At 40.1% G+C, this 23,608-nt stretch overlaps 2 long non-coding RNA genes across 3 annotated transcripts; both read left to right on the top strand.

Annotated features, from left to right (window-relative positions):
• Positions 1 to 4,730: 4,730 nt before the first annotated feature.
• On the top strand, positions 4,731 to 6,614 carry LOC147378615 (uncharacterized). Its single transcript, XR_015152937.1, has 3 exons — positions 4,731 to 4,899; positions 5,313 to 5,433; positions 6,329 to 6,614. It is a non-coding gene; the product is annotated as an uncharacterized LOC147378615 (long non-coding RNA).
• A 6,693-nt stretch (positions 6,615 to 13,307) lies between these two features.
• LOC147378614 (uncharacterized) lies at positions 13,308 to 23,402 on the top strand. Of its 2 annotated transcripts, XR_015152927.1 has the most exons (4): positions 13,308 to 13,412; positions 14,366 to 14,438; positions 14,868 to 14,989; positions 20,952 to 23,023. It is a non-coding gene; the product is annotated as an uncharacterized LOC147378614 (long non-coding RNA). The 2 variants fall into 2 exon arrangements; XR_015152926.1 differs by lacking the exon at positions 14,868 to 14,989 and having other exon boundaries at positions 20,952 to 23,402.
• The last annotated feature ends 206 nt before the right edge of the window (positions 23,403 to 23,608 follow it).

Below are 23,608 nucleotides of genomic sequence, written 5' to 3'. Positions count from 1 at the left end.
ATCCAGGTTTTGCCTTGAAGGGTGTGACTCTAGTTCAGGAGCTAGGACACATGCCTGAACTGTAACACAGGGCAACCCATGCTAAGTACCAAATGTCCACCACAGATAGCACACAGAATTCAAAGCCAGGAAGCCTTTGCCAAGGTTTGGGGCAGAAAGAATCATTTTCAAGGAAGAGGCAGAGCTTTAACCTAATCTCTGAAGGTAAGAAGCTGGATAAGATAACATCTTAGGATCCTTGGAATTCTAAGATTAGGATTAATAATTAATGTTAGTATTAAAGAAAGACTCTCTAATAGGTATAATAAAGGCCTCCAATGGGCTTCCCAGGTGGTGCTAGTGGTAAAGAACCCGCTTGCCAGTGCAGGAGATGTAAGAGATGCAGGTTCAATCCCTGGGTCGGGAGGAGGGCATGGCAACCCACTCCAGTATTCTTGCCTGGAGAATCTCCATGGGTAGAGGAGCCTGGCAGGTTATACAGTCCATGCGGTCGCAAAGAGTCAGACAAGACCAAAGAGACAGTATGCATGCAGGCAGGCCTCTAATAGGTATAACTACTAATACCATGGAAATTAGCAAAATTTATAAGATTGTTTTTCCAGCACAGATATTTCATGATAGTTATATTATAAATTACTTTGTTTAATCATATCGTACAAGCTAACTACCTTATATGTGACTAAACAACTACCTAATTCTGGTTTAAGACATTGTTTCAAAATAAATTGAAGATGACTGTCAAAAATGATTTCTGCCAAACTTCTAGGATTTCCACTAGAACTTCCCATAATTACCTCCTTACCAGTGGTAATCCCACAGTGGCACATAGATAATTAAAACCATTATTTGGCAACTGTAACGAATTCCTCTCTGGCTATACAACTGACCCTTTCATTTTTAAACTGGTGGACAGGGAAAAGAGAGTCAATTTAACTGTTCGGCCCTTATCAAGTGGCTTTTTTATGTTGGGCAACTTTGTTCAAAGCAAGAAGAAACAAAGGCACAAACTCGAGCTTCCCGGTAGCAAGTGGGGAAGAGATGAGTGTATTGTATTTTTTTTTTTTTTTTGGTGTCCGGCAAACCTTACAGTGTCCAGGAGAGAAGGGAGCTCCCACTGGCAATCCTCAGGGTGCAATTCAAAGTATACCAAATTTAGGATCAGAAATAGACAAAAGGCTAATTTCACATAATCGGGCCATTCTGAGTTCGCCCTGATAATGTTTGAAATGGGAAAGACTAAAAAAATAAAAAGAAAGCTGAAGCAAAATGGGAAAACACTTATTTAAAATTAATGTCACACCTCATTTTCAATTAGTCTCTTGTGAACTTTGCCTCATTCCTACACCCTTGCTTGTGTATGCTGAAACCTGTAGACAGCCATAAAATTAGTTTACATAAAAGCACTGATTAACATAGGTCACTTGAGGATAACAAACCAATCTTTTCATCTATTGTTAAATTCTTATTGTGAATCCTTAAAATATGCCTCATTTTAAAGCATCACTGACTCAATTTTAAAACATTGCCAGAACCTGCTTTGCTAATCTGCAAACTCGATAATTCTACCCCAAACCTCAGCGCACTCAGCAACAATTTAATAGCAAATATCTCTAGTGGGACCTCATAATACTATGATTCTATTACTTTTTATATTACAAAAAAAAGTGCTAGCACACTCTAAAGTATTATAAATAGTTCAGACCAGGCAATGCTTGTCAAAATATGTGAAAGTTTATTTTTTGCACTCAGTAACCTGGGATTTTTATCTTATATATTTATAATCCATAATGTGCCTCCCATAATTAGTATAAAATGTAGATTACTAATCAAATTCCTAGTTTCTGGGCATTTTATTTCTGTTAATATGATTACTAAGGGTGATAAGTTGCATGGTTAATAACCCAATCATGCTACTAAATGCAAATTCTAAACATATCTTAAAATAATTGCATAGATGCCAAAAATTGGCCTCTTTAATTGTATTTTTCTTAGACTGCTAAGCAGCCCTTTCTGTGATTGAGGGCATTTGTGTTTATGCTCTTTGAGGATTTTTAGTTTGAGATTTAAAAGACAGATATAAATCGGGATACTTATTTAATAATTGTTGTAATACATTTCAAATGACATAAAAGAAGTATATGTTCCCCTGTTAACCAGTAATACTTCATAGCTTGACAGAGGTCCCTGTAAAATTGTTCAACTTTCGAAGTGTTCAAGACTTTTTTGACATTATTATTGGTACAACTGGAAGTATATGGAAGTATATCAATCTGTAAACACAGAGATAATTCCACATAGAAGAGATTTCACAATGCTTGTTGCTTTTCAGCAATTTCATGCTAGCTCAATTTTTAAATTGATACTGCTCATTTCTATGACCACTCTGCTACATATTTATTTGTAATAAATGCTATGCACATCAGTAAATAAATGCACATCAGTCCTTAACAAATGATTCCCATTCTTTATGAGAGATGAATTGCAAAGTGCCGTCTTGATTATAAAGCATATCCACTATGATATTTGCACCAAACATGTAAATGCCAGCAACACAGACACTTCAATATCCTCCATTTTGCATCCCCAAGCTCTATAAAGTGTCTCTAAGGGCTACAGGGTGATGATCTTTTAGCCCACCCGCCGCCCCTCCTCCACCCTTCACTGTTTCTCTAGCATGTTCTATCCCTTTAAATTCTCTCTCAACATTAATATCATCTGCCCTTGCTTAAGCATTTATAATGAGCTATAACTATCACAGGAACCAAAATACTCCAGCTCATTCTCTCCCTGTAGGCAGATCTGACCAGCCAGCCAAATCTTAAGGAACAGGCTTCTTGATGAAATCTGAGCCGAACAAAGGAAATTTTACATTTAACACACTAAGTGCCTCCGGAGACACAGCACGGTCCTGCTCTTGGAATGGAATTTTCCACCTTTCCAGTGAGGGAAGCATAAAACTGCCCTGGGTTTCCTTTGGCAAACCGGCAGCCCTACTCCCTTACCATTTTCATGGTAAATTGGAGACCGGGTCCTGGAGTAAGACTGATGTCACAGCAGAGCCAAGATGACAATGTTGGCTCTGACAATGAATGTTCTCTGATCCACTACTCAGGTGCCTGGCAGTGACAAAGGTCAACACACCTTTGGGGAGTTGACAAGTAGAATCACCTTCTCTTACCAATTTCCTATTCAAACAGTTTAAACTCAGAGCCCACTACTGTTCCAAAATGTGTTTGTGCCATGGGCATGGTAGTTGATATGCTTAATTCTCAGCTGCTTAGAATCATCGAGAGTTCAGCTTCTTCTTTTACAGACACAGAAAACAAGCTCCAGAGAGGTTAAGCGATTTTTCCAAAATATTGTAGCTGAGCTAGAAGCTCTTGCCTTTCTTTATAGGCTTTTTATCTTATTATTATTTTTTAAATTTTTTGGTTGAGCCTCAGCATTCAGCACCAACTTTACTGGTTTCCTAGCTATTATGTAAACTAGACCACAAGTGACCATTGCAACAAGACCGCTGGGGCAGAGAACAGAGCGGTGTGTCCAGCTATGACTTCAGAAGTTGCCTTTAGGCTCTTGTTAATGAAAATATCTGAAGCCTGAATAAAACTTCATAATAAAAATAAAACTGTTTCACTTATGGTTAGCCTTCTCGTAGTGAGGGGCTCTAAATTCTGACTGCAAAACCAAGGATAAGTCATGTCAATTGAGATCATTATTTGTGGATAACAGTCAAGAGGCAGCACGTGGAGTAACTAACACACAGCCGAGTTTTCTCCAAGCCCGCTCGCTTGTCTATGCCTCAGAGTCTCACAGCCTCTGACAGTTTCTCCACATTCTCTCTCCTCCCTGTGAAACTCCTCTGAAACATCTCCCTACTGTCCCAGGTGTGTTCTGGCTTCTTTAACCCTCCCCAGCCATTTTTATTGTATAAAATAAGTATTCTTCTGTGGGCTTCTCAAATCTGCATCTCTACTTTTAGCTTTGTGTGTGAGATATGTAATGCTACCTATGTCATCTCGAGCATAAAGAATATTTTTAAATATTCTCTAGCTTCTATAACTGAAGCTGATGTCAGTCGTGACAAGAGCTAGAATACATGCTTGGTTGTGTCATGGGCAGATTCAGAACATGACTAGAGGGTTATATTCTGCTGTCCTGGTCATCCGTGTCCACCTCCCTTGTCCCCTCCCCCCTGCCCAGTTAAACAGAGGACATTAAAAGTCATTTCCTCACACAAGTGACATCAGGAATAGTGGGAGAAAGTCATGTAGTTCCCGCAGTGAAAGAGATCAGAATCTACTGTTCATGTCAGAGGATATTTATGAACTCAGAGTCTTACTAAATACACCATGTGTATACTTCTACATGAAGGAGCTATACTGTCAAAAGCCCAGGATGGCAATATAATGGGACAACAAATGGCTCACCTTTAGGTGCTTCTTCTTAACCGTGACTGCACCTCTCCATTTTCTTGATTGCCGTCACCCTAAAGCCTCACATAGGTCTGCTCCTTTGAATTCCTTGAGGCTGAACCAGTCAAATGTTAGGCCTAGACCAGCCTGTGAGGAAGTTGCTCAGGAGCTAAGTGTCAAAGCCAGAAATTTAAAAGAAAGAAAACATTTTGATGATAAAAGGCACTTGGCTTTCTGCCTTCAGCCAATTTCCCCATTCATTAGTAACCTCTGAGCCTTCTTCATTTCTCTTCCTGTTATTTTTCTGTTTTTCAGAAACGACATCCCTTCTGACAAAAGAACTCCAAAAAACTGGTGATCTGAAGGTTGTTTTAGGTTCTGAGGACATTGCTGTTGGTGTAACTCAGCCTGATGGATGCTCTCCCACACTGATACGGGCTCACCAAGAGGAGACTCGAAGTGTTCTGTCTACAGTCTACAATAGGTGAGGATCATACATTTTAGTAAGTCTTCATTATGAAGTATTTAAAACCAAGATAAAGTCCCCAAATCTTAACTCTGCAGAAAATAAAAATCCAGAGATCCAAGTTATTGAGGTTCTGAAAAGATCTTAGAGACTATCTCATATTGTTTTATTTTAGGGCTAAGGAAACCGATGAACAAAAGGGCAAGAATCACTAGCTCTCTGAGAATTTTAGAGACTAAAATGAGAAAGACAAAGAATTAATTGGTGTCATTTTTTTTAAAAGTAACCTTTGCATAGATCTTTTTATATAAACTTCTGGTTATCGTATAATATGAATGCTATAGATCTATTCAGGAAAATAACCATACTAAGTTATAGAGAATATCTCTGTATTCTACTAATAATGACATTTCTTAAATACTGATTTGTAGGGACCAGTGGCCCCCCTAGTGAAGGTTTCTGTGCCCTCAGCATCTCGAGAGCTGGACGCAACAAGGAAGAGCTGAGGAGAACTGAGAGCCGCCCCTGTCGTGTCTGAAGGTGCTTTCTGGAGTAAGCAGCAAAATCCTAGGAAATAAACAGCCTGGGTTCTAGTCTTAGATCTGCCACTGGGCAGCCTGGTCTCAGGCAAGATATCTAGTCTCTCTTGGTCTTGATTTTTCATCTATAAATTAAAAGCTTAAGATATTCCTTAGCACTTCCTTCTAGCTCTGAAATTCCCGAGTTCATTATGCTGAGCCTGAGAGCAATCACATGGTCTCCGTGTGTGTGCTCAGGGCAGATGTGGGTCCAAACAGTGCGACCAGCTTGGAGTTAAGTGGGCATAAGAAGGTTAAAGGTTTAAGCACATTGGAGTAGCAGCTGAGCAAAGGAGGACCTCAGCTCCTGCATATTCCATACAGCCGTTGTATAGATAGGAGAGGTAGAGAGAAAGGAGTGTGTTTTTTCCAGGGGAAATCAAGAGAAACCAGAGTATTTTTTTGACACCAAAGATTAGAGACAGGTAATGGGCAGACTGCCTTGAAAGGAGACCAAATATATAACTTAAGCGGTATGCATGGCTAGAAAGCTCCGGTCAGTAAGGTCATGCCTCTGTTCCTGCGACCAGCATGGTCTGCAATTTTCAAACTTCTTTTAGCTCTGGAATCCTGTTGTGGCAGCTTCCACCACTTGAAGAACCAATTGTCATTTACTCCATCCCCGCTTCCTACCCCTCTACACCAAGTCTCAAGTAAGCATGAGCCTTAGATGGTCATGCTTTGTCTTCAGATCCAAAGTTGAAGACTCCTATTCAGATGTTAAACGCAAATGCCAGAACTAACACTTTGAGTGTCTCGCCAGGGCTATCTACACAGACTGGACAACCAGCTTTGGAAAGGAAGCGGCCCTGATTTAAGTGTAGGTAAATCAATGCTTCATTCTCACTCTACTTGTTGTATCAACACAGATGTAGCAGAGAACGGGAAATGAGATCCAATTGCAATGAGGAGGAAGGATGAAGATGCAACTCCTCACTGTCTCCTAACCCATTCTTGAAAGACAGCCTGGAGGAGCAGATTCCAACCAGAGGAACCCAGCTGGAACACCTAGGCAGCAGCCAGGAGATGGCAGGGCCGTTTTGTGTATGTTTTCTGTTTACTTGCTCAGTTTTTAATGAAAGAAATGTATTTTTGTTCTTTATGTGTTTTTGAAGTGTCTTAGCATTAAAAACATATGTTTTTATTTTTAGAAGAATAAACTATGAGTATTTTAATAGCAGTTCAAAAATTGAATTTGATATACTACTCCTAAGAATGGCTTCCCTGGTGGCTCAGCTGTAAAGAATCCACCTGCAATGCAGGAGATGCAAGAGATGCGGGTTTGATCCCTGGAGAAGGGAATGGCAACCCACTCCAGTATTCTTGCCTGGAAATTTCCATGGATAGAGGAGCCTAGTGGGCTACAGTCCATGGGGTCACAAAGAGTCACACACGACTGATCACACACACACACACACACACACACACTCCTAAGAATATACACATTTCTTTTAAAACATGATATATAAGGTAATACATATACATGTGTGAATATATATTATAAAGCAACCAGGAGAGAAAAAATAGTGAATATTGATTTTTTTTTCCCCCTAGTGAGCTATTACCTGGGAATCACAGCCAAGGTAGGACTATTTAGACCACTTTATCATTAACCTTCCTCTGTATGTAAATTCATAGACATCAGACTGTAAAATGTGCTTGCTGCATCGCCAAAGGAAACTGAATTCTGATATAAGCCCTATATTTTGAAAAGGAATGATTCTTTCTTCTTTCTAAAGTACTCCAAAACTTCTTGCAACAGCCTGTTCTACAGTTTGGTCATACTTAAAGATCATAAAGTCTTCCTGTGTCTGAAAACAGACTCTCCTGGTGCTGTCCACTGAAATTCCCTCTCTTCTGCTCCTTCCAGGGAGAAGGGAGAAGGTTGGCTTGTGTTTTCTACAGCTCCACCTCACTGCTCAGAGCTTGTTAATTTTGTCTCTCTTCAGCCTTCTCTTCTCCAAGATAAATAACCCACCTCCTTCCCTGTGTACACAGCCTCCAATCCCTGTCATTGTTTCCTTCTTTCTATGCATGAATTCTATGCCATTTTCATACATATGTTTCAAGTTACAGACCTAAAGCGTAATGTTCAAATAAGAGCCTGATCTTCGATGAATTTATACAAAGATTAGTTCCTGGCTACAAATGATGCTCGTCTTAACAGGGCTCAGGAGAATATTGCTGTCTTAATGCCATCACTAGGTTAATGGCTTGTGTATTTCTGAAACGCCAGATCTTCTACAGCCAAGTTCATGTCAAAATATATTCTCTATCTAGCCCTTTCTCCCCAAAGGAAGTCACTGTTAATAAATTTAGATTTTAGTTCTTCCAGCAGTTTCTACATGAGATCTAAATAAATTATCTGTTTACAACTACCTCTTTTGATTTTCGACTTTAAACACTCAGTAGCTATTGACTTCTCTACATGATGAAAGATTTCACTCATTTATATGTTTTTCTTCTCTATCTTCTCCCCAATTTAATTCACAAAGTTTTAGTTCTTCAGTTAGGTAGATGGATAACTTATCTGCATGTGTAACATAGTTATCTCTCCATTTCTAGATCTAGCAGCTTTAGAAAATATTTATTTACATTAGCACACCTCTCCACCTCCAGACTTCTGTCAGGGCATAGCTTTTATGCTGTTAAGGGTTATAATATTTACATTGTTTTATAAATATTATTAATTCTGATATTATCATAGAAATAGTATTTGTTACAGATGCAAGAAAACAGAAATTAATCTATGTCACCAAAGTCATGCTATGCAAAAATAGAGTATTCTAAGCATCACTGTCAAATGAATTCTCTATTCTTAAACTCCACCAAACCCTCAAAATCATGCCACATCTTAGTTTACTTCTTGTTTGATTCCTGGATTTTGAGGCAGTTCTATACATACTATTACTGTTTGCAAGCAGTGGAAGCTGATTAACTTAACAAATGCATTGGAAGGATATAGAAAGAAAGTGAAAGTGAAGTCGCTCAGTCGTGTCCGACTCTTTGCGACTCTTTGCGACCCCATGGATTGTAGCCTATCAGGCTCCTCCATCCATGGGATTTCCCAAGCAAGAGTGCTGGACTGGATTGCCTTTTCCTTCTCCAGGGGATCTTCCCAACGCAGGAATCGAACCCAGGTCTTCTGCATTGCAGGCAGACGCTTTACCGTCTGAGCCACCAAGGAAGCCCTGGAAGGATATAGGTAATTCTCAAAACCAAAGGAAAGGCTAGGAACGAATCAGGTACAGATTTTCAGGATATTAGACTATAAAACGAGAAAGAGATCCCGCTCGTTCTTAAAAAAGAGCCCCTGACTGGTCTATTTTGGATCACAAGCTAGGATGGGGAGGAGAGGGAACTTGATTGACACCCCCATCAAGGTTGCATGCAATGGTGAAGGGTAGTTCTCAAAAATAAAATCAAGTTGCTGTCACCAGATCAAGCTGAGTAGACCTAACAACAGTGTTTATCACATACAATACATACATTAGTGCTGGTCACATTTTAATTAGTAAATAATTTGAGTAGTTACCTGTTTGACATTGTCCTTTCCCACTAGACCTTGTTCCACAAGGAGAGGTTACATATATTATTTATTTTCTTAATCCACATGCCTAGCACAGCATATGGCACATAGAACACTTATTAAATGTTTGTTGAATACTATTTTTTTAAAAAAAGAAGTCCCAAGGATCTCTGGGATATACTTCATAGACTGTCTGTATTCGTTTACTTTACTAGAAAATATTTTCAGATGGCTGAATTGCAATATTAAAGAAGGGGTTACTCTTTCCAATGGTATAATATAATGGAGGCATGCACCTTAAGTTTTCTGTTACAAGTATTGCCTTTTGAAAGAAAAGTACCTCTCAAAACTTCCCGATAGTGGCAGAATCCCATGATCTTACATGTTGCCCAAACAACTAATGTTTTAATTGTTCAGTTTCAACTGAAGAACTTATCCAAAGAACTGGCTGGCAATTTGAATGTTAATTTTTCATTCAGGATCTCACAACCTGTGGATCCCTGCAGCCAGGATTCGACACAGTAATATTTAAGACCTGATCTAATATTTCCTTTGTAAAGCTCCCCATTCACCCAAGGAATGAATCCTTTTCCCCACTCTTCTCTATGTCACTTCACACACTTCATCACCACTGAGGGAGAGTTATTTGTGGAGGCACAGTGGTAAAGAATCTGCCTGCTAATCCAAGAGACACATGTTAGATCCATGGGTGAGGAAGATCCCTGTGAGTAGGAAAGACAAACCACTCCAATCTTCTTGCCTGGAAAGTTCCATGGACAGAGGAGCCTGGCAGGCTACAGTCCGTGTGTCACAAAGTCAAACACAACTGAGCAGGCATGCACATGTGTTTGTTTATGTACCTGCCTCTCCATCTAAACCGCAAGTCCTATAAAAGAAGAAAGCGTGTATGATTCACCTTTGTATTGCCAGTGCCTACCAAATAGGAAGCACTTATTAAATATTTATTGAATCTAAGGGCTTCCTCGATAGCTCAGCGGGTAAAGAATCTGCCTGCAATGCAGAAGACACAGATTTGGGTTCCATCCCTGGGTCGGGAGGATCCCCTGGATCCCCTGGCAACCCACTCCAGTATTCTTGCCTGGAAAAACGCCATGGAGCCTGGTGGACTACAGTCCGTAAGGGTTGGAAAGAGCTGGACGTGACTGAGCGACTAAGCACACAGGAAAGAGCTGGACGTGACTGAGCGACTAAGCACACAGGGAACCATCCTGCAGGCTGCGTGATTCAGCAAAAACACCAAAAACACTGAATCTCAATAATCAGCCTAAATACAGTCTTTGACAAAGAAGTATAATGAGTTCAAAGAAAACCAGTTCAGGCTCTAAAGAGAGAAGATTTTATCTTCATCTAAGATCAGAAAAAGAAAAGAAGGAACGGAGGGAGGGAGGGAAGGAGGGAGAGAAGGAAGCAGAGTGTTAGTGCTCTAAGCTGTAGAGACATTTTAAGTTATTTTTCAAGTGAACCCATTTATGGCTTGATTATAGGGCTTTAATATCTCTCAATCATACGGTAACAAATGAAACAATTAAGAATGCAGAAATGATCCTTTCCAGAGTTTTCATTCTTATATATCAATCAAGGAGAATGTTAATGGGGAGGTTTCAGTGGGAGTCAGTAATTCCTTACCAATTTCAGAAATTTGGTTTCACTTTCAGAGGCTGTTGGTGGCCACACTTGCGAAATCAAAACTGTAATTCATCTCCAGACAATAACTAATTATTACTAATTACTAAGAAATAAGTCAACAAAGATATTTTCCTGTTTACATTCTTATCAGATTGTATCAGAACCATCTGTTTTCAAGTTTGTTGTTGCGGGGGTTTTTTTAATCCCCTGGGATAAATACTCCACATTGTTCTCAGAATATATGCATGCAAAACTGCCTCTTGCTGCACAGCTGCAACATTCACTGAAACATTTGGGGAGGGAAAAAACACATATTCTTCTGGGAAAGAAAATGAAAAGAAGTAGAGGATCTCACTGAACTGACTCTATCTTCAAACAAGGATACGCAGGGGTCTGTGCCATTTCTAACCACCATCTCCTCATTCGGATGGGTGACTATTGATTTTGCTAACAGTACATAATGTGGAATTTTAGACACTAAAATAACTCCAACCTAGAAAATACAGTAAAAGTCTCCACTAACACAGAAAGATTCTACAAATTTAGAACAATATGTGATCTCTTTGTTCTGTTGTTCATCAGTGCCTATCTCCTGAGATGCAAGCAATAAATTTCCCTTCTTTGAAAAGAAGAATAATTTCTCTATTGCCAAGGAAGCAAGAGTGGGAGATTTAAACTGTGGTACTGACAAAGTTGCGGCATGGCTTTGTGCCAGCAATTAACCTTTGGTGTCTCAGTTACTTCATCTGTAAAATAGGGATAAGGGCTTTGCACAGGTGTGTGATGCCTGGACTAATTAGCATAATTATCATTATTGATGGGAAACTAATGTTGGTCACTGATTTCACTTCTTATGTTAACACCCGGGAATCACTTTTATCTCCTCTACACTGAATCATTTTTTGAGGAGTCTGTAAAAAAAAAAAAAAAAGATAAATGATGACAATAGCCAAAAACAGAGGCCGGCACAACACAGTTAAAATGAACCATCTCCATACAGGTGCAGAGCCTTCAGGACTATCTTTTGATCTTTTGTATTTATCACTTAGATGTTTTTTAAACTTAGACTGAGCATGTAAACTATGAAAATACAAGGAAACTTTTCAAGGCCCACACTGAACTGGTAAATTGCACTGCAGCAAAAGGCTTTCCAGTTCATTGGCAGGTAATTTATGACAGTACTAGAGTGGTTTAGGCTTGAGCCATACAAAGTAATCAAAGTCAAGTAAAAGTATGCACTGAAGACATTGCTCATTTAACATCTAATACTGGAAGCTCAGCTTGTAAAGAATCTGCCTGCAATGCAGCAGACCCCAGTTAGATTCCTGGCTCTGGAAGATCCCCTGGAGAAGGGATAGGCTACCCACTCCAGTATTCTTGGGCTTCCCTGGTGGCTCAGATGCTAAAGAATATGGCTGCAATGTGGGAGACCTGGGTTTGATCCCTGGATTGGGAAGATCCCCTGGAGGAGAGCATTGAAACCCACTTCAGTATTCTTGCCTGGAGAATCCCCTTGGACAGAGGAGCCTGGCAGGGTACAGTCCCTGGGGTTGCAAAGAGTCAGACACAACTGAGCGACTAAGCACAGCCCAGCACCCTCACTTCCATGTACATATCTGCCCTGCAAGAACCGCAGCTCAAGTAGCCAGGGGACCAGGACAGACAACAGAAGTACAGGAGATGCCAACTTCACCAGAGTGGGAGCATCAGCGCTGGGTACAGTAGGGCATCCTTACATCAGAGCACAGGCAATGACTCATGAGTCAATGAGGGAGACAGAGGCCAGAGAATGGGGACTCTCCCCTTGCTCATCTAGGACTCTTAAGTGCTCTATTTCCAAAGTCAGGGTGAAATATCTGCTTTAAAAAAAATCGTACACGCGGCTATACTTAAAATGGATAACCAACAAGGACTTCCTGTATAGCACATGGAACTCTGTTCAATGTTATGTGGCAGACTGGATGGGAGGCGAATTTGGGGGAGAATGGATACATGTATATGTATGGCTGAGTCCCTTCACTGTCTCCTGAAACTATCACAACATTATTAGTAGGCTATACCCCAATACAAAATAAGTTTGTTTGTTTTTTTAAGTTACCTTCACATGTTGGCAAAAATGGCAGTGAACCATAAAGGGAAACATAAAAGATGGAAGTGCTCTTCTCATCAGTGACTCAATACTGTAACCTCTGCATCCTTTAGTGGAGACATGTGATACTTGCAGATTCAAAACCTCCCCAGGGCTTCTCATACTCAGCGATTTTTCTCCCAGGAGTTCACTCTTTTCTTGAACTGAGTAGACATCAAGCCCTAAATATCTAATGGTTCCCAAGAAATTAGCCTCTTGACAAGTCGTCAGCACTAAGGACTCTGTCCCTTTCCTCCATACTTGTCTCAAAATTACAGGCAACAACTTCCAAATGGAAACAGAGCTGTTACCACGTTCATATGATCCTCACCTATTACATGAAATGCAACAATTAGCATTTCTAGCAGAATTGAAACTGCTAACACAACTTCTCTCTGTCCTACACCATTAAACTTGATTAGAAATCCCTTCACGATTAACATTCATCTCGCTGTATCGTGCTTGAAGGTTAATAATATCCACCATCTCCTGAGAGGGGGGGAGGGGAGGTATATGTGCCAAGGAGAAAGGCCGCCGGGAGAGGCAATTCCCCCTTCCGTCCACTAGAGGGGGGCTCCGCGGGGCCGGCGGGAGGAAGGCAGAGACACCGACACACAGCATCCCGTCCTGCCGGCCTGCTCTTCAGTTGGTAAGAAGCAACATTAGTATTCATCGTTCTCTACTTCTCACCTCTGTCGATTTTAACTTCTCATAAAGCCCCTTCAGAAATGCCGGATGGCCGTGCTGGCTTGGGGGCGGCGGGTGTGGAATCAACCAGCATCTTAAAACAATATCCAGTCTAATTCTTCTAAATCAACACTGCGTGAGATAAATACATAACCTGTGTGAACAGATCCTAAGTTTAAACCCCCCATAGATTCTGTAGCAATATGTGTACACTGCAGATGTAGCTATGGAGGGGGCAGTGGGTGTAAGTTCTCTGGGAGAACACCTCCATTGTATATAACGCATAAAGAAATGTCCCCAGCCCTGAGCACACCGGCTGTTTCTGCTTACGGGGCTGAGTTATCCATGAAACGCAATAGGACATTTTGTACTAAGTAGAGTACTTGATGGACTTTTTTAGACCTACTCCCCTATGCAGGTTTGTATAATTAAGGAAGAAACAGACGCTTTAGCAATGAAAGACAAACCTTCAATTTTCCCTTCGTCAAAATATGTTATGTTCTAAGAAAGAAGGGGTGGGGCAAGCGCCTGTTTGGGGGGACTCCACCTAGATGGCAAGGCAAAATATAGTACCTTTTTCTATCTGTAATAGTGTTCAGTGCAGCGAACTCTTTTTCTTGTTACAGTACAGTAAATGGGGTGTTTAATTTGGGATTCAATGTAGTCCAGTGTCAAAGTGCAGCAGTTTTATTACAGAAATACAATTTTATTGGAGGCTGAAGATTTAATTTCCACCTTACGTCGAGAGCCATAAACGGTGTGCCTATTTTACATTTTGCATAGCATTTGGTATGTGTAATTCCTCGTCTAATTTTAGAGTTTCAAAAGGTGGAAGAGTCACAATATGTAGATTCAAATTCTTCAACATTTCAGCCAGAAATGCCATTTTAAAATGAGCAATTTTCTGTGTTTTAGGCATGGATTTGAAATTACTCCTTTCCTCCCGATTGAATTCTGTACCACATGCTCTCCAGTCCTTCCTAATGAGGTGAGCCACGAAGTTACCCAAGGAACACCCTTGGGTTGGAACAAATGCTTTCTTTGTTTAAATTTGTCTACTGGTTGGTATTGTACTTAAAAGTAAGATGATCGGGTGATATGGAGAGTTTGCCTTCTATTCTGCTTCCTGTCTGTCAGGGTCACACGTTATGTATGTTCTGATGCATGCATTTGGAATAAAATAACTTGTAAATATGTTAGAAGGATTGAATTTGAAAGAAATAATAAAGTGTTAACTGTAAAGCTATATCAACATTGAAATCCAAATTTGGGGGATGTGTTATTGTTCTGCATCAAATATATTTATTGCCACACACACACACACACACATACACTCGCGTAGATGCTGCCTTTCCATCTGTTCGCCCTTTACAGCATTAGTTCTCATCGACATTTCATACCTTCCCTTTACCACCAGGTGGAGCCCTTTGTTTATGGACATCTGTCCATTTCCTTTTTCTCGAAGATGCTACCAGATAAATAGCTCCGGAGTTAAAATACTGTTGCAAACACGAAGATTTAACACCCACAGATAAAAAAGTAAGGCTTTTTTCAGACATTGGTATAATAAACCTTGCCGTATGAGTCCTCCTGCTTCTAGATTTAATAGCTTTACACACTCCTATTTACAATTTCTCCACACCAAACAGAAATAATACTGTTGTGTGTGCCATAAACAGTGTTGCTGCAGGTCTGTTTTATGTAGCACCATTGTTTTTATAATCTCAATGTTTGGAAATTTCAGTCAAATGGCAAAAAAAAAATGCTATCCCCCTGTTTTTCTCAGTCTTAAAAATATACACCTCATTGAGAAGAAGATGTTTTCCTTCAGACAAAAGAGAGTGGTGATTCAGCTGTAGGCAATACAGAGCAATGTCACATTCTTCTCTCAGTCAAATTTATCTCTCTTCGATTTGAGATCCAGTAAAAGGTAAGTCAAAATCTATCTTACCTTTGGTTCTATTTAGGAGCTAGTTCATAATGGATACTAGAAGCAAAGCTTAATTATTATATTGCTCAATTATTTGAATATTTTTATTTTAAGAAATTAATCAAAGATCTTTTCATGAACAAAAGACAGAAAAAGGTAAGAAAAATTTAGAAGCCGGATTTGCATGTGCAAATAACTGTGGAATGAGCTCACCTAAACTTGCTTGCCAATGACCTCAACCTTGATCTGGAAAGATCATTTATTCACAAGTAAAACATTCATATTCTCTATGCTCACACTGTCTTGGATCTTTTCTCAAGGTAGATTTCTAACTGGGACATTAGTCTATGCATAATATCTGCATTTACCAACACCATGGAGTTACGTGTTTAACTGAAACATCATTTCTGTTACATTTTTAAATTTTTAACCAGGATTTACTCTCTTTGTATCGAATGTATCTAAAATTTTTCTTGAGCATCTGCAGAGCAGTAAGGAGAGGAAGATCTGTGTATGCTTTATTGAATCCGTGCCTGAGCGTGGGAAATGTGGCTTTTCTCTCTTACACGAACTGGTTATGCGATCCGAGATGGGAGGCTGTCTGCAAAGAAGCCCTCATACAACAAAATGCTGGAACCACCATTTTGCTATCCGCTCGCACACAATGAAAGGGTGGCATAGAAAACAGTTAGCACATTTGCGCACGAGAGTTGCCTATGAAAGTATTCTACTCTCTGATCCAAATATTGAGCTTTTAAAAATGTTATTACTAAGGGGCTAAAGATATTCATCTTCTTTAAATGTATAAAACCTGTGTGGGAGGGTGGGTGGATGTCATACTGGAAGCATCTGCTGTGTACATTCAACTGAACGATGGAAAGAACTCGTCAAAAATGCACACTTATTTCGCAAACTGAAATAAAAGCCCAGATCCTGAGAACTGCTCCTGACAGCTCACAAAAGCCGTTAACGGTGAATTTGGCCTTGATGCCTCCTTTCATTTTAGCGTTCACGGCATGCAAATGACAGTGAGGAGATTTAAGGGAGGTTTTTTCCTTAAAAAAAAAAAATCCTGTAAAAATTAAAAACAGGCCCACATTTGACTCTCACCTGGAACACCCCACACTCTTATTTTTTTAGGGGAGCAAAAAAACAAAACAAGGACCCAGGGTCGCTTCCTCTTCCACTTCTGCTCTTATTTTTAATCATTAAAAATGCTGCTTTGGCTGCATTTAAGTGTGGAAATTCTCATTTTTCTGCAATGCTTCAGACTTCCATAGACTCCTTGGAGACACAGTGAGGAGCTAACCACACAGGGGAAATAGGGATTTTCGTGGTTAAAAAAACTGCAGTGTATTTGGTAATTTTCCACAAGGAGTCAAAGTTACGAGTAGCTTTTTTCTTTTAAACATAATAACTTGAGCACTTAGTGTAGAGTTGCAGGTGTGAAATTTTTAAACTCATTGAAAGGTCTTACAAAATTTAACTTGTCTCCTTTTAATAAATATTTCCGGTATTTTCAAGTGTATAATAGGTAGGTCACACACACACAGACAGAATTATAAAAGCCTACTGTCTATCAATAGAATATAGCCCTGGAGGACCCACCAGCGGGTTATGTAATATGTGACATAGACCACCAGGGGCTGAACTGAAACCACTAATACTTTTTTCATGGGATCATTAGTTAGAGTGAAACAAGGTACCTAAGTGAAAAGATGAGGAGTTTGACCTGGCTTGTTAATTTGCATGCCTTCACTTTCACTCTTTGTTGCATTGGATTAAATATGAATATTCAATTTTATTATTTAAACATATTGTCACCCAGATATAGCACACTACTTTTCATATTTTTAATAATTCATCATGTAGTATATTGTGATTACTATTTACAGTGGGTTTTCAATAAATACAAAAAGTCTTGTGAAAAAACTCAATTTAAATGTAAAGCTAAAGAGAAGTTATTAATTTTTTCCCCCTGCTGTACTTTAGGAGGTAAAATCAATTATTTTGTTTTGATATTTAGAGCTTAAATTTAAATCTGCCTCCAACCAAGATGAGTGGGTCTGGGGTTCACAGAGTCAGCTTGCCTGTGTTCTTGACCTTGTGCTGACAAGGGAAGAGCAAAGAGCTACTTTACAGTTTGGGAGATGGGTCTAGACTTTTATGTGCACTACTCTCAGTTGCCCTATGTACCTTAAATCAATCCAATCCAATACATTTAGGATTGTGGTTGAGAAATAAATGTCATGTCAGTAACCATCAACAAGATATCAGAAGAAAGAGTATGTAATCGTTTAGTCCAAAAATTAAGTTTCATGTTTTTAATTGGTGTCATATCCTGTCTTAAGTCTATGGTGCTTAAATCAAAGGCCACCACATTAACCTGGAAAGGAAACATAATAACAACCCCTTTCATCCCCTGGCTCAAATATTTCTTTGCTCAACCCTCATTTTTGTTAAAAACACTTTCAGGCAAAGATCACAGGAAACAGTAAACATGGCAACACCATGAAAATAATTTTCTGATGCGCTGTTTCTCTCCATGTTCAAAGAGTGAGTTGTCCAGGGTGCAGAGGAACCTGCTGCATCATTAAACCCTATGCCGACAAAAACAGCCATTCTTCCAGCAAAGGGGATACCCCTCCTCATTTCATAAATCTTGTTTCCAACTAGACTGAAGCCAGGACTTGACTCTCGCTCACATCAAGAAACTGGTGAATCACGGTAATACGTTCAAAGGGAATCAGGAGTGGCCAACAACTGCTTCAGGGGCAGGGATGCAGCCAGATATCTGGCTGGGCTGCTCTAATAACCATCATGACTACAGATGGTCTTGGGTCCTCTCCATCCAAACAGGGAAAGACACACGGATAGACACCAATACCACTGATCATCAGTGCAAAGCGAAAACCATGATCAAGATTTCAGATGTTGAGTTGGACAACTTCTCCCCTATCTTCCCTCCCTCCCACCTTTCCTGCCCCTCTTTCCCAAACAAGAAGCTTGTTAGTGGTTGAGGGCCCAACAGGAAATGTTTACACCCGGTGCCAAATGCTAATCCTTCACTGAGGCCTTCCATATATTTAAAGGTTTCAGTTATGGAGGCAAAAGGGATTCCAATAGAAATTTCTTAGGGAATATGGAGATTTAATAATTTGGCTAAGTGTAAATTATGTTCATTGGACTTCCTCTTTAATTAAGGATTACCTTAAAAGAGCACATTTCAAAGAGAGTGGAAAATTTTTTAAATTATCACTTATGCAATAACCAACATGAAACTTTAAATATATGTTTGGGATGTTGGAGGGGGGATGTAAGTAAATTCTCTTAGTTGGTTATATAACATTTCTTAATCTATCTAGACACATATATTTCCTCATATCCACAAATTCATATTTTATTGTCCTGTAATATTTTTTAGAACTGGATTTGGCATGCATTTGTGATTCATAAACCACAGATATCAAACCCTTCTAATCTGAATGTGGATAAAGGATTCTGGGGAAAACTCAGTAAAATTGTCTGACTGTTTAAAACCAGCTTGAATTTTAAATTTAATTAATTGAATTAAATTAATGGTATTAAGTATTTGCAAATTTAATAGAACCATATTCAACATATTTATTATTTTCGTATCAGTGGATTTTTCAGTGCCATGAACTGTTTTGCAGTTTTCCTAGCATCTCTTAGAGTAACTGAAAATTATATCCTTTCAAGCAAACTCCCCTTTTATGAAATGTTTAGAAACATGTTTAGATTTAATATTTCGAATACATTTCCCTTTTGTGACCTTCTTCTCTAGGGCTCCTATAGTGGTCCTAAACCCATTTTGAGGTCTCAACTTTCTCAATAAATACGTCAAAACCAGAGGTCTTTCAAAGAAGCTGCTGGGAACACAGAGGCCCTTCCTGCACGGCCAGTCTGATGAGGTCCTGGGTCTCCGTTCCAAACCGGCTTCGTGTGGACACACACAGCTTCCAAGCAGAGAAGCATCTCGTGTGCTTTCCTGGAAACAACACTTCCAGAAAATATGCTGACCAAGAAGAAACAGCAGGGGTGACAGAAGTGGTCAGAGCGCTCGCAACATCTTAACAAGCACTAATTAAATGCCTTGCTTTTAAAACAGGGCTTAAGAAAGCCAAATACAATAACTTCTTACATATGGTTTTAGGAGCTAACAAGACCTGTAGGAAATGGTGCAGTCATTAGATCAGTGTCTCCAAAGTCTCCTACAGCCATTAGTGACTAGGTGCTGTGCACTTTAGGGAGAAATGATGAGAATCTGTCTGATGTGAAGCTGATTATTTTTTTTTCCCCTCATTTGTCTCTGAAGGGAATTTTGCATCTGTGTTAATGCACTACGCAGTCAATTACTGAAACGGCCAGTCAATTGAATATAAAAAGAGCATTAGCAGCCTTGAAATCTATATTTCTGATGAGGTACAAAGCCAGGCTGAAAAAGAATTGTGAATACCAACAGTGACGTCAGGAACCGTGTTTTATGATATCGATAGCCTCCAGTTTCAATACATAGTGGGTATTTGATAATCATTTGATTATTTACTGAACAAATATTCTTTCGGTGATTATGCTATTCCAGACATAGGCTAAGTTTTAGAGATACAGTCGTCAAGAAGACAGACAAGGCATCTTTTGGAATATACAGACTGTGTGAAAATATTTAAGGACTGGATTGGCAGATAGGCAAATACATCTGAAAGAAAAGTGTTTCTTGGATACACATCTGATGTTACTTTAGGATGAGACCCATGGGCTGAATTTATGCAAAGAAATGCAAAGCCAGATCCCCAGCTGAGATGACTCCAGACTGGCAGTCTGAGCTCCTGGGGATGGAGCAGCCAGAGTTAAGTGAGTTTGCCAGGATCCTAGAACCTGTTCAGGGTCACTATTAGCCACTAGCATTCTTGGGAGAATATGAAGAAATGCTTCTGCTAATAAAGGAAAATACAGGCCTAATACTTAAAAAAAATTTTTTTTTTTTTTTACTTTGAAGTATGACTAAAAGACTAAAAGGTGGTTTTATATCTGTTTGACTCTTATTAAGAAGGGACAAGGGACCTCTTGTTTCCATGTATTGGTATAATACCTCTCGGGAAGATACTGGCCCCAAACTGCCTTTCACTCAGGCTGATTTCTTGAGCTCCTTGCTGGCTTAAAAAAAAAATCCTGTTCCCATTTGCCTTTTATTCAGGCGGTTAATATTGCTGTTCTACCCCTTATCTGTACTCTGATGCAAACTGGGCTTCAGCAGCAAGATGACTATGAGAACAGGTCACTGAGGCTTGGTGAAGGGGCTGGAGATGGTCAAGCCTGCTCTTTCTAGAGCAGCTGGCTGAGTGCTTTGGGGCTGGAACACACACTGAACTGGAGGCTGTGTCACAGGAGCCTTAGGTAAGGCTGTGGTTGGGACCATGACTCAATCTAGCCACGCCACTGCAGAGGCCGATGAGAGGACATCAGAGTGGGAGAAAAAGCTTGCTAACCTGGGTGTTTTCCATAAAAGAACTAGTTGACTGAATTTTTCTTTTCCAATTGGTTGCTTTGCAGTTTAATGAAAAGGAATTTCTGAATGACTGGGTTGAGAATCTAGCACCTGACCCCACAGAAACCCTTGTCCCAAGTCACTCCTGTTTATCAACACTATTCACCAACCACCACCACAACCCTTCACAAAGGAAGAATCCTCACTGGATGTGATGCGGTTCATTTCATACATTTACTCAACAAATGTGTACTAAGAAGCCCTTCAAGTGGAACAGCTCTAGATGAGCAAGTTGGTAGGGGAGAAAAAGACTGTCGAAGGAGGTATAAGGGTAAAAATCATTGAAGTTGTAGCATTAGGAATATAACCTTCAGCCTTGGGAGACTCCAGATGCTAAAGGAAGCAAGTCCGCTTTTCTCTAGTGCCACGGGCTAGGACAGACTGTTTTTGGTAATGCAGCTGATGAAGATGATGAGCTGATGATGGAGGAGACGGTGGTGACCAGCCAGAAGGTGATCACTGGAGCTGCAAACAATTCTTTATATTTAGTTTATTATTTAACGGGCACACAAACCTGTTAAGTAGGAAACTGAGACTCAAAGAGGTTAAGTAACACCTAGTATTCAATAAATGGGAGAATGTGGATTCCAACTTCAGTCATCTGCTTCCGAAGCCCCTGGGACTATATGGCCTCTCTCACATGGTCTAATGGCTTATATTTGTGAGGCTATTTAATTTTCAAGTCAAAATTTGGTGATTTTCATTCACACATGTGAAAGTTGCATGACTATTTTTGAAACCAGATCTGGAAGCCCATTAAGATAGTCTTTTAAATACCTATTTAAATGCAACAGTCACAAGTGCGGTCTAAATACGAGTAATATTTGACGGGCTCCAAATCTCATTCTTCATATTCTCTTTATATCAGACCTCTTCAAGAGGTGCCACAGATATCATGCTTCAGATCCAAAAGGTGCTGCTCTCGAGGGCATTATGCTATGTGAAATGAGTCAGAGAAAGACAATACTGTATGATCTCACTTATACGTGGAATCTAAAAAATAACAAACTCAAAACAGAGATCAGATTTGCACTTGCCAGAGACAGGGGCAGTGGGTGAGGGGATTGGGTGAAAATGGTCCAAAGTTACAGTTACTTGCAGTTGTAAGATCCATAAGCCCTAGGGATGCAACGTACAGCATGGTGACTACAGTTAACAGTACAGTATCGTATATTCAGACAGGGCTAAGAGTAGATCTTAAAAGTTTCTCATCACAAGGGAAACAAATTGTAATTATATGAGGTGATGAATGTTAACTAATCTTTTTTTTGGTAGTCATTTTGCAATATGCAAATTTGCAAACATGCAATTTGCATTATATTGCATAATTTGAATTTAGACAATGTTTTATGTCAATTCTATCTCAATAAAACTGGGGAGGGGAAGGTTGCCCTTTCCTCTGTGGACAGTATTGTCCCAAAGCTGGCCCTGTGGCCACTGTGGCAGTCATGGAGTCCATACACGTGACGCTTAGCAAGGAATGTCCTCAGAGGTCCAGACCCCGGCAGCGATTGAGGGAGAATGGGGAGGAAAGGCAAAGCGAGCAAAGCACAGGGCGAAAGAGAGAGAGAGAGAACCCTGCTCGCCTGTCTTCCTCTCCAGTCCCCGGAGCCAGCACCACAGTCACCTCATAAACAGCCATTTGTCACCGCCTCCCGGCTGGCCTCCTCCACCAGAGGCTGGCCTTGTCCCAAGCCCCTCAGCAGAGAGCTGCTCCCAGAAGGGGGCAAATGAGGTGTGTGGAGACAGAAGACCCAGAAGTCTTGGCTTCTGAAACATCTAAACTCGGGCAAGCCATGTGCCTCTCTGGGTCCTTCTGTTTCTTCCTCTGTGAAATGAAATAATGAGCAGGTGCCCTGCACCAAGTTGTAAATAGCTAATGAGATCATGTATTTTCAATAGCTTCACTGAGTTGTAATTGGCATATAAATAAACTGCAGGTATTTGAGAAATAATGCATTTGAGAGAGCACTTGTATGGAATCTAGAAAGGTGGTACCGATGATTCTAAACGCAGGGCAGCAAGGAGACACAGACATAAAGAACAGACAGAAAAACACCAATACAGTATACTAACGCATATATATGGAATTTAGAAAGATGGTAACAATAACCCGGTGTACGAGACAGCAAAAGAGACACTGATGTATAGAACAGTCTTATGGACTCTGTTGGAGAGGGAGAGGGTGGGAATATTTGGGAGAATGGCATTGTAACATGTGTAATATCATGTATGAAACAAGTTGCCAGTCCAGGTTCGATGCACGATACTGGATGCTTGGGGCTGGTGCACTGGGATGACCCAGAGGGATGGTATGGGGAGGGAGGAGGGAGAAGGGTTCAGGATGGGGAGCACATGTATACCTGTGGCGGATTCATTTCAATGTTTGGCAAAACTAATACAATATTGTAAAGTTTAAAAATAAAATAAAATTAAGATAATGAAAAAAAAACAAAGAACAGACTTTCACACTCAGTGGGAGAAGGAGAGGGTGGGATGATTTGAGAGAACAGCATGGAAACATACACACTACCATATGTAAAATAGATGACCAGTGTGAGGTTGATGTATGAAGCAGGGCACCCAAAGCCGGTGTTCTGTGATAACCTGGTGGGATAAGGTGGGGAGAGAGGGAGGGATAGGGATTCAGGATGTAGGGGGA

Source organism: Bos grunniens, chromosome 2 (assembly GCF_055505025.1).
Source record: "Bos grunniens cultivar Pamir isolate PY7600 chromosome 2, Bosgru_T2T1.0, whole genome shotgun sequence".
Taxonomy (NCBI): Eukaryota; Metazoa; Chordata; class Mammalia; order Artiodactyla; family Bovidae; genus Bos; species Bos grunniens.
The sequence above is the reverse complement of the archived record's forward strand: the minus strand, read 5'-3'. Positions and strand labels throughout refer to the sequence as shown.